Source organism: Lutjanus erythropterus, chromosome 24 (genome assembly GCF_056507025.1).
Source record: "Lutjanus erythropterus isolate fLutEry1 chromosome 24, fLutEry1.hap2, whole genome shotgun sequence".
In the NCBI taxonomy this organism is placed as follows: Eukaryota; Metazoa; Chordata; class Actinopteri; order Lutjaniformes; family Lutjanidae; genus Lutjanus; species Lutjanus erythropterus.
This window is the reverse complement of record NC_139340.1, coordinates 15,505,001-15,515,090: the sequence shown is the minus strand read 5'-3', so window position 1 is coordinate 15,515,090 and position 10,090 is coordinate 15,505,001. Positions and strand designations below refer to the sequence as shown.

Sequence of the window (10,090 nt, the reverse complement as noted above, 5' to 3'; positions counted from 1 at the left end):
TACTTGAGGAGCAGTGATATTGTCTTTAAAAGACAGTATACTGCCCCCTACAGGCTGCTCTGTCACTGTGCATGTACTGATGATTGTAATCAATCTAATTGATAACATTCACGTGCAACTAATCAAGCAGTTACCAGTGTGACTGATAAGGATGACACAATTCAAAAGCAATGAATGACCAAAGTTCTTTATTTCTCATTTTTTGAGCATTTTACAACTTATTTATCACCTCCTCCTCCTCCTCCTCCTCCTGTGTTACCTGTCAGTGTATCAGGATCCATTCATATGTCAAATATATGTTTGTGTCTTTAATCTTCATGTTTCAATGATAAAACACACGTTCATTAATTAATTGTAATGTATTCAGGATAAGACACAAAGTATTAGTATTGTCACTAACTCATTAATTCATCCAGCTATGTGTTTGATTTGGGGTGGGGGTGGGGGTGGGTGGTGGTGTGGTGGTGGTGGTGTGGTGGTGGTGGTGGTGTGGGGAGTTTCAAGTCTGCCGAGATTTCTGCCAAGTGGTAGACTCGAAACACCCCACAACACCAAAAGAAGCTACCACCAGAACCGACCCCCGCCCAACCCACCTCACCACCACCTCATCACCACCACCCACCCCCGTCCAACCCACCTCACCACCACCACCACCACCACCCAACCCACCTCACCACCACCACCACCACCACCACCCAACCCACCTCACCACCACCTCATCACCACCACCTACCCCCCTCCAACCCACCTCACCACCACCACCACCACCCAACCCACCTCATCACCACCACCTCATCACCACCACCCACCCCCATCCAACCCACCTCACCACCACCACCCCCGCCCAACCCACCTCACCACCACCACCACCACCCAACCCACCTCATCACCACCACCTCATCACCACCACCCACCCCCGTCCAACCCACCTCACCACCACCACCACCACCACCCAACCCACCTCACCACCACCTCATCACCACCACCTACCCCCCTCCAACCCACCTCACCACCACCACCACCACCCAACCCACCTCATCACCACCACCTCATCACCACCACCCACCCCCATCCAACCCACCTCACCACCACCACCCCCGCCCAACCCACCTCACCACCACCACCACCACCCAACCCACCTCATCACCACCACCTCATCACCACCACCCACCCCCGCCCAACCCACCGCACCACCACCTCATCACCACCCACCCAACCCCGCCCAACCCACCTCACCACCACCCACCCCAACCCCAAATCAAACACATAGCTGGAGTTAATGAGTTGGACTGGTTGTAAACTTTCCCTCAAATCATGACATGATAATGCAGACAGTTTAAGAGGTTGACTTAAACTTTCTTTTCTTTTTTTTTTTAGAGCTTTTCATATTAACCTTTGGAGATCAGCTTCCAAAATTGACTGACTTATCAGAGGATTTAACCTTAAAACCTCAAACCTCCCAAGCCGCGTCAGCGGCAGCAGAAACTGTTGGAAAAGGAGCGGATAATTCGCTTCATAAAGGACGAGAGGACGCAGGGAGGACAACGACAACATGGACCGAAGTTTATTACGAGTTCTGGGGTGAATCAGAGGCTCAACGGACTCACAAAAACAAACAGCAGGATCCGTGCGGCCGCTGCTAACCAGCTAACAGGTAAGCTAACAACACCTGTGCAGACAGTAGATGACAATTTGGGGCTCAGAAACAAACTGCCCGGCGATCAAACCGCCCGAATGACTCGAGGTTAAAATGAGGGACTGTTGTGGGAAGGAACGTGGTGTTTAATGTCGCTTTTGTTTGAGTTTTACTGCAGTTATTGTCGGAGTGCACATCTGCGGATGCGGATGTGCACTGAGCGAACACAGAGCTCATGGCTTCAAGGTAACCCCAGACCTGCGAGAGATCTCGGAAGAGCTATTATTCTAACTCAGACCGTGAGTGTTTGATGTCCCTAAATCCAGCTAGACTTGTACATCCTCATTGTAACGCCTCATTATAGAACCACAGTTTATAGCATTATTAGTTTGTAGAACCTGTTCGATGAAGAACCGAACCGTGCAGATCTCGCGAGACTTCCGTAAATCAAGAAGGAGGAAGGAAAGAAAGGGCGAGTGAAAAATTGTAGAAAAACTAATTTATAAATCAGATGACGTAAAATGGAGTAAAAGTTTACTTTTTGAAATGTACTCGGTGTGTATGTGTGTATATATGTGTGTATATATATATATATATATATATATATATATATATATATATATATATATATATATATATATATATGTACATATGTTAGGGGTGGGACTTGATTAAAAAAATAATCTAATTACAAGCTTTGTGATTAATTCATCTCAATCACATTTTAATGGCATAACGATATTTGCCACAAGAAGCAGCATTTTTCAATTTAAATGGATTTTGGTATATGACTGAATCAAATGATAGACACATGCAAACATTTAAACAACAAAATATTGTTTATTTTGCATCAGTCTGACAATGGCACTAGTAATCATAATGGTTCAATTCAAGCTTTCATAGAACTTTAAAAATTTTAATTATTCAAAGCGCAGCGTTTTGCCTGTCTGATTATGTTTACCTGCTCTGAATTTGTTGATTAAATCCTCCTTCCTATGGATAAGCAGGCTACGTAGTTAAATTGTTTATTTTCTGTCTGTCTTTATGACCGCGAGTCTGAACGGGGTCTTATATTTTGAAAATCAACCAGATTCTCCCCTGTTTTCTGTGGCTGACTTCCTACCCGTTCGACCTGCTCTGTGGCAATTGACGCGCCATCTGTCTGTAATTTGCCTCAGAAATCCCAATTAAATGCTTTGACATGATCTGCCAGATCAGATATTAATATAGCTGAAATGTTTTGCTATAATTTTGTGAGCAGAATAATAGAGATTGTGATATTTATTGTGCATCCCTACAGTAAATGTAACCACAAGACAACTTTAGTCCTAAAAACACAGAGGACTGAAGCTGCTCCTCTGCCGGCGTGCTGCTCAAAAGACGCCTCCTTAAGTGAAAAGAAAATGCAACCAATGTATAATATGTCCTCCTGTGGTCTCTGTCCAGGGCTCACACTTGTTTCAACCGGCTGGACCTGCCACCCTCGCCATCCTTCTCTATGCTGTATGAGAAGATGCTGACCGCCGTGGAGGAGACCAACACCTTTGGACTGGAATGAGACCCTCGTAAGTCTGTCTGTCTGTCCGTCTGCCCACCGCTTCCCAGCTCCCCTCAGGCTACCCCTCCAGGACTGCTGGTGGTAGTGAAGACAGGGAGCCATGATGGAAGCTGGGTTCAAAACGCTGGATTTAAAGTCCCATTTCTGGTTTATGTTTTAATTTATAACATGTTCTATTTTATAACAGATGCTGTTGAGACCTTTGCACCATGAAGCTGCACAGAGGTAATTTTTTTTGTTGTTGTTGTTGCACCTACTTAGTAAGACACGCTTTCACCTGTGTGATGTGACGAATGAAGACCCACACTGCCTTTGGGAGAATTTAAACTGCCAGGGTTTGATCAACTGGACACGGGGATGTTATAGATGCTCAGATATTTAGATATTTAAAACTCAGTTTAATTTTTACTCTTAACCTCCATTAAATTTAATTTTGTTGCACCACCAGTTTTTAAATGAACTTTTTTATTATTAAGGGAGAAAAAAAATCCAAACCTCCATGTGAAAAAGTGATTGCCCCCCCTGTGAAAACTTAACTGTGGTTTATCATACCTGAGTTCAGTTTCTCTCCCTTTAATAATGAAAACCATTTAAAAACTGCATTTTGTCTTGTCTTTGACTAATATTCAAATTTGTTTGATGTGAAACATTGAAGTGTGACAAACATGCAAAAAATTTTGTATCATAACCTATTTTGCTTAAAATTACTCATCTTTTTGTTCACTTTTTCTTTTGCATATTTAAGTTTAATCTTCCTTTTTTATTGGCAGAAATTGGTTTCCATAAGACCAAAGTTACAGACTGCTACAGACTCCCCTTTATGAGTGTTAATGGTTTAAAAAAAAAAAATCAAACTTCAAACCCAAGTCAGGGAGGGTACATTCAAAACTGTGTTTGCAGATTTTGATAAAATTCTGGACCTACTGGTTTCCTTGTTTACACTTGTAGAATGTACTATTAAATCCAGAACCTAACATATCTGTATGAAATTAACATTTTTGGGGTCAAATAATTGTGTTCTCATAATGAAAATTTTATTATTTCCCTCACTGAGTGCACTGCCCTGTCTAAACAGAATGTACCAGAGTTTAGAGCCGAAGCCACCTGCCTCACATCTAACAACGTACCACTCTCTGTAAAGTCCACCTCACATTTAGACATGAATGTCAGCACTTCTCTCCTAAAATAAAGTGTCATCTCTATGCAAGCTTTTCCATGTCACTAAGTGTAATTGAACAAATGGAAATCAATGTGTCATGTCTGTTACAAAGAACCAACATCCTGTTTTATGCTAAGTCCACATCCTGCTTAGTCCACTTCTAATTGTTACTGTTCTAAAATGGTATTTCTAAAGTCAAACAGCACTTTAATACCAGATCATTTTCTTCACATGTTTAAAGGTTTGATGTTTTTTCCACAGAACTGGTGTATCAAACTCCCAAACAATTTAAGTGATTTGTGACCAGTTTAGATAAAGAAGAAAAACCAAAATAAAAACCCAGCAGACAGACAGTGTACATGCTAACATGCATGTGGCTCAAAGCTAAAAAACAAAAGTGAAAATTAAGTTTAATTGTCAAGTTAGCTTAGCATGTTGGAGCTTTGGGAGACCTGAATTTCACCAGCTGAGCAGAATGAAGGCATTCAATGTTTTCTTTTGAAAACATTGACCTCTTTTTCAGAGTTTGCAGCAATGTCTTCCTGTGAAACTTCAGCAGTGTTTACGGACTACAAAAAAAAAAAAACTAACCCCCACCCTTCAGTCGGCATGACGGCCAGTGGATAACAACTGAATTTATTTTTGCATGAACTAGCCCTTTAAAACAGCAAGTAATATGGCTTCTGAAGATTAAGAAGCAACCTAACACTTAATTGTTCTAGTCATAAATCTGTAAGGAAAACACTTTCAAAGGTTTGAATTGGTTTATTCAACAGATTTGGTGCACAATTTAAACATTTACCACTCAGGAATTCAACATTGTCAAACTTGTCCACAATACTTGACACAAAGACCTGTAGGAACACCAGAGGGGAAAAAACATGCAGTGATTTGTTATCAAACACACCTGACATTTTGCAAATTTCTCCTCAGACTAGTCTGGCAATGATACCTCACCTGGAAGAAACCCACCGACTTCCTTCCTGGGCAGGTCGTGACGTGGATGCGCCGCCATTTCAACCACATGGGCGAAATGTTTGCTACAAGTCTGCCGGATAAACACCATTTGTCTTGGCTCTTTGTGGACCTGCAACATAAAGACATGCGGAAGACGAGTGGAAAAGGGAGAGAGACGAGACTGGATGAAAACCGGAAGGAGTGCAGTTTCTTGTCAGGTAAGTAACCGCACACAAACACACTGCATCTGCTGCTATCAAGCTAGCTCGCTAACGTTTGGTTGTGTCCTTGGTTTGCTCTGAACATTCAACAGTCAAATTGGCAGTAAATGAAACCAGGTAAAAGTTAGATTTTAAGAAGGGATGTCGTGTTTTATCTCACCTTTGTTGTAGTTTTACGGTCATTGTCCAACGAAGTCAAGCCTGCTGAGTGAGCACATGGTGAAAGCAAAAACCACATGGTTATCACAGCCAACATGTATTGTCTAAGCCAGTGTTTCCCAACCCTGGTCCTCAAAGCACACTGCCCTGCATGTTTTAGATGTTTCCCTGCTCCAACACACCTGATTCACATGATCAGCTCATCATCAAGGCTCTGCAGAAGCCTGACAACAACCTGATCATTTGAATTAGGTGTCTTGGAGCAGGGAAACGTCTAAAACATGCAGGGCAGTGTGCTTTGAGGACCAGGGTTTTTTGGCTGCAAATTTCTCACATACATCGAGCTGGTTTATGACACAAATACAGCCAAAAAGAACAGCCAGGTAAAACTAAGCATTTTACATAATGATTTACAAAAAAAGATACGAGGTGTGGATATGGAGGCATCAGTAGTGACTGGGATGTGTTTTGCAGGCAGAAAAGCAGGAGAGCCGAGCTGAGCCGTGGAGCTGTGGAGCCACGGAGCCGTGGAGCCAAACCTGGGAGCCGTGGAGCCAAAGCTGGGAGCCGTGGAGCTGTGGAGCCAGACCTGGGAGCCGTGGAGCCCTGTTCAGAGAGAACTCACCTGAGACGTGCAGCCCTGTTGAGAGAGAGGGGGCGAATGACACCAGGCTGCTACTTGTAGGCTGTGGTGGAGGTTCTACCCAGGTGTTGCCACTTTGCCTTAACGAGCCCCGCCCTGATTGCCACTTCCTGCAGGAACACCTGGTGGAGTTTCTACCTGGGTGCCGCCATTTTGTTTTTCTGGACCACCCTGACCGCCAGCTCCTGCAGGAACAGCTCAGCCAGGAAAAAGGCCGTTTTCAGCACATATAAAGTGCTTATACTATATTTTATAGTGTCTATGCTATATAGTATATACAGTATATATATACTAGTGTATATATACTAGTACATATATATATATATATATATATACTAGTATATATATATATATATATATATATATATATATATATATATACTAGTATATATATATATATATATATATACTAGTATATATATATATATATATATATATATATACTAGTATATATATATATATATATATATATACTAGTATATATATATATATATATACTAGTATATATATATTACGGCGGCGCGGCAAGCGATTCCAACTTTCGTTCCTTCCTTCCTTTCTTCCTTCCAACTGTCTTTCTTTAAGTACGTAGGATTCCAACTGTTCTAAAGAGAGTCATTAAGTAAGTAGGAAGTTAGCAGTTAGCAATAGGAAGTTAGCAAATAGCAATTAGCAATTAGCGATTAAAAAATAGGCAGTAAAAGTTTAGCTGCTCATGCATCTCTGTATTATAACCCCTGGCATTTATGGCTCCGAAAGTCTGGGAGGGGACACGGCCCCCTCCACTACCCGCCAACCGCATCCGTGCTGGAACCCAGCAACGGGTGGAATCGAACCGCGGGCAGCTTGTCACCCCGGGATGACAACGTTCCTTGTTCTATCCACCACGCCACCAAGTCCACAACACACTTGGATAACTTTTCCGGGCGCTTTTATCTCTGTACTTTGGATGTTGGACTTCAAAATTCACCGAGGGCGGCAAGATTTGAACACACGACCTCAGAGTCCAAAGACTTCGCCTTAACACCTGCGCTATCGGAGCCGACAGGCATGCATTGGTTCTCAGAGGTTTTCACTTTTTTCTTGGAACTCTGGCCGTTAAAAGTCACCAAGGGTGGTAAGATTCGAACACACGACCCCAGAGTCTTTTTTTTTTAGAGCTTTTCATATTAACCTTTGGAGATCAGCTTCCAAAATTGACTGACTTATCAGAGGATTTAACCTTAAAACCTCACACCTCCCAAGCCATTGTCTTACAGCCTGAGCTATTGGATCAGGTAGTTATTTGTCGGTTCTTAGAGGTTTTCATTTCATTCTTTAGACTCTGGTCTTCAAAAGTCACCGAGGGCGGTAAGATTCGATCACCCAACCTTAGAGTCCAAAGACTTCGCCTTAACACCTGCGCCATCGGAGTCGACAGGCATGCATCGGTTCTCAGAGGTTTTCACTTTTTTCTTGGAACTCTGGCCTTTAAAAGTCACCGAGGGTGGTAAGATTCGAACACACGACCTCAAGGGCCAAAGCCTTCGTCTTAAGACCTGCACTATTCCTGCAGACAGTCAAGGTGTGGTTCTGAGAGGTTTTCACTTTTTTTCTTTAGACCCTGGTCTTCAAAAGTCACTGAGCCCAATGCAGATTGAACCCAGAACCTCAAAACTTCAGAGTAGTCCTCTTACACCGTGAGCTACTGGGCCAGAGATGTGACCTGTGATTCTTGGAGATTTTTACTCTTTTAGTTGGACACAGACCTAAAAGTTCATATGGGGATGGAACCCAGATCCTCAAAAGCTCTAATCAGCGCTCTGCCACCATGAGCTGAAGAAGTTAAATATGTCACCGCAGTTGTAATCCAAACAAAGATTTCCTCTGATAAGAAACAGACTCATTAAAACGCATCAGTGTCAATAATAGAAGAAAGTGAAAACCTCTGCTCAGCTCAGGTCGTAAGAAGGCGGTTTGGGAGTTGGAGGTTGTGGGTTCGATCCTCACAAGGCTCAGTGACTTTTGAAGAGCAAAGTTAAAAAAAAAAAAAAGTGAAAACCTCTGAGGAGGAGGACTTCATCACCTGAGACGATGGCTCAGGCCGTAAGAAGGCGGTTTGGGAGTTGGAGGTCGTGGGTTTGATCCTTATCGTCCTCAATGAATTTTGAAGTCCAACAGCCAAAGTGAAAAGATAAAAGCGCCCAGAGAAAAGGTGTAAGTGCAAAGGGATTCAGGTGGCGTTGTGGAGGTTCATTGTGGCTACGGAGCCAGCAGGCAGTTCTCTGCCTGGTTCGAACCCCCGTGGCGTCCATTTGGATCCTGGCGCGGAGGGCGCTGCGTTTCCACAGAGATACAAACACGGGGTTATACTTATTTGTTCTTTATTGCAAGATTTTGAAAATTTTCATCCTCCAAGTCACCCCAGTGGTGCATTCCTGCCAGACGAGAGACGACAACAGAGGACAGAGTCACTGAGAAGATTTAATAAGATGTGAGAAGATTTAATAAGATGTAAGAAGATTTAATAAGATGTGAGAAGATTTAATAAGATGTAAGAAGATGTAAGAAGCTGCTGCATGGACATGTTCTCTGACACTGGACCACTAGGGGGCGTCTGCCTGAAAAATAGAAAAGAGGAGTGAAAAGCAAGTGTTAAAGGGCCAGTTCACCCACAGTCAAAAAAACATTTCTTCCCTCTGGTCCGTAGTGCTGTTTATCCATGTAAATATTTTTGGTGAGAGATACGAGCCGTAGAGACGTCTGCCTTCTGTCCAACATAATGGGACTAAATGTCACTGGGACTGTGGTCCTTAAAGCACCAAAAAGTAGATTCTAAAAAAGAAAAATCAGTGTGTCTCTCCAAAAATCAGGAGGCAGTTACTACTATAAAAGAGTAGTTGTTAGATGAAAGTGCTCACAACAAGGTGTGTGTATTATTATTTTGTTTTTGAAATGTTGAAATGTATGTTTTGGTGCTTTGAGCGCTGAAAGCTAAGTATCATTTAGTCCCATTATACTGAAGAGAAGGCAGAAATTGCTAGGAGCGGTATCCCCAAAACTCTGCAAGTTACAGCAAAAGACTGTAGATGGATAAAAAGCACTACATGCCAGTGTAAGAAATGTATTTTTGATTTAGGGGGTGAACTGTCCCTTTAAGCAAGACTTTTAGTTAACAGAAGGTTTGGCTTGAGTGTAAATTGTGTAAACTTTTCACATATGACAAGTTTAAAGGATGAGAATGTAAAATATGTCCACGTGTTGTCCTCAGAGTCACTGCCGACTGCTGACTTGAAGTAAATGTGGTTATTGAATATTGTAAAAACAAAGGTGATAAAGCCGATAATGTTTGTGGATTTGTTGCACGGTTTAATTTTAAAATGTGGCCATATTTTACAGATTGCTCCTTTAAGAAAGAGGCGTCTGAACTGAAAGCATTTTGGTTGCAGCAGTGGGTCATACTGAGAATAAATATCTCACCAGAGTGAAGACGTGGTCTCACTGGGTCGTCCTCCAAGATGCGGTCCATGGAGGCTGCGTATCTGCAAGTGTGAGATAAATAAAAGTCAGGTTATTTGAAGTGTGGTTGTGTGAGCCACTGATCCAGAGTCAGTGTGTTTCCTACAGTAGATGGTGTTGAGTACAGCACACTTCCTAGAAGCAGTGAGGGACAGCAGCACAGAGACTAAACAGAGGACTGTTGTGGACAGTTTTGTGTTTTTACTTGTTTTTTTTTTTAATGTATTATCATTTTTCATTGTTTTTATCTGTCTTTGTA

General features: G+C 42.4%; 2 long non-coding RNA genes across 2 annotated transcripts in view; one reads left to right on the top strand and one right to left on the bottom strand.

Moving 5' to 3' along the window:
- Positions 1-1,259: 1,259 nt before the first annotated feature.
- On the top strand, positions 1,260-3,441 carry LOC146304840 (uncharacterized). The gene is made up of 3 exons (XR_014769299.1): positions 1,260-1,654; positions 3,083-3,201; positions 3,382-3,441. It is a non-coding gene; the product is annotated as an uncharacterized LOC146304840 (long non-coding RNA).
- Positions 3,442-8,821: 5,380 nt separating this feature from the next.
- The window catches only part of LOC146304839 (uncharacterized), a 6,519-nt gene continuing 5,250 nt past the window's right edge, over positions 8,822-10,090 (bottom strand). Inside the window, exons 3-4 of the long non-coding RNA XR_014769297.1 lie at positions 9,793-9,854; positions 8,822-8,933 (exon numbers count right to left, since the gene is read on the bottom strand). This is a non-coding gene — a long non-coding RNA (uncharacterized LOC146304839). The remainder of the gene's footprint in view (positions 8,934-9,792; positions 9,855-10,090) is intronic.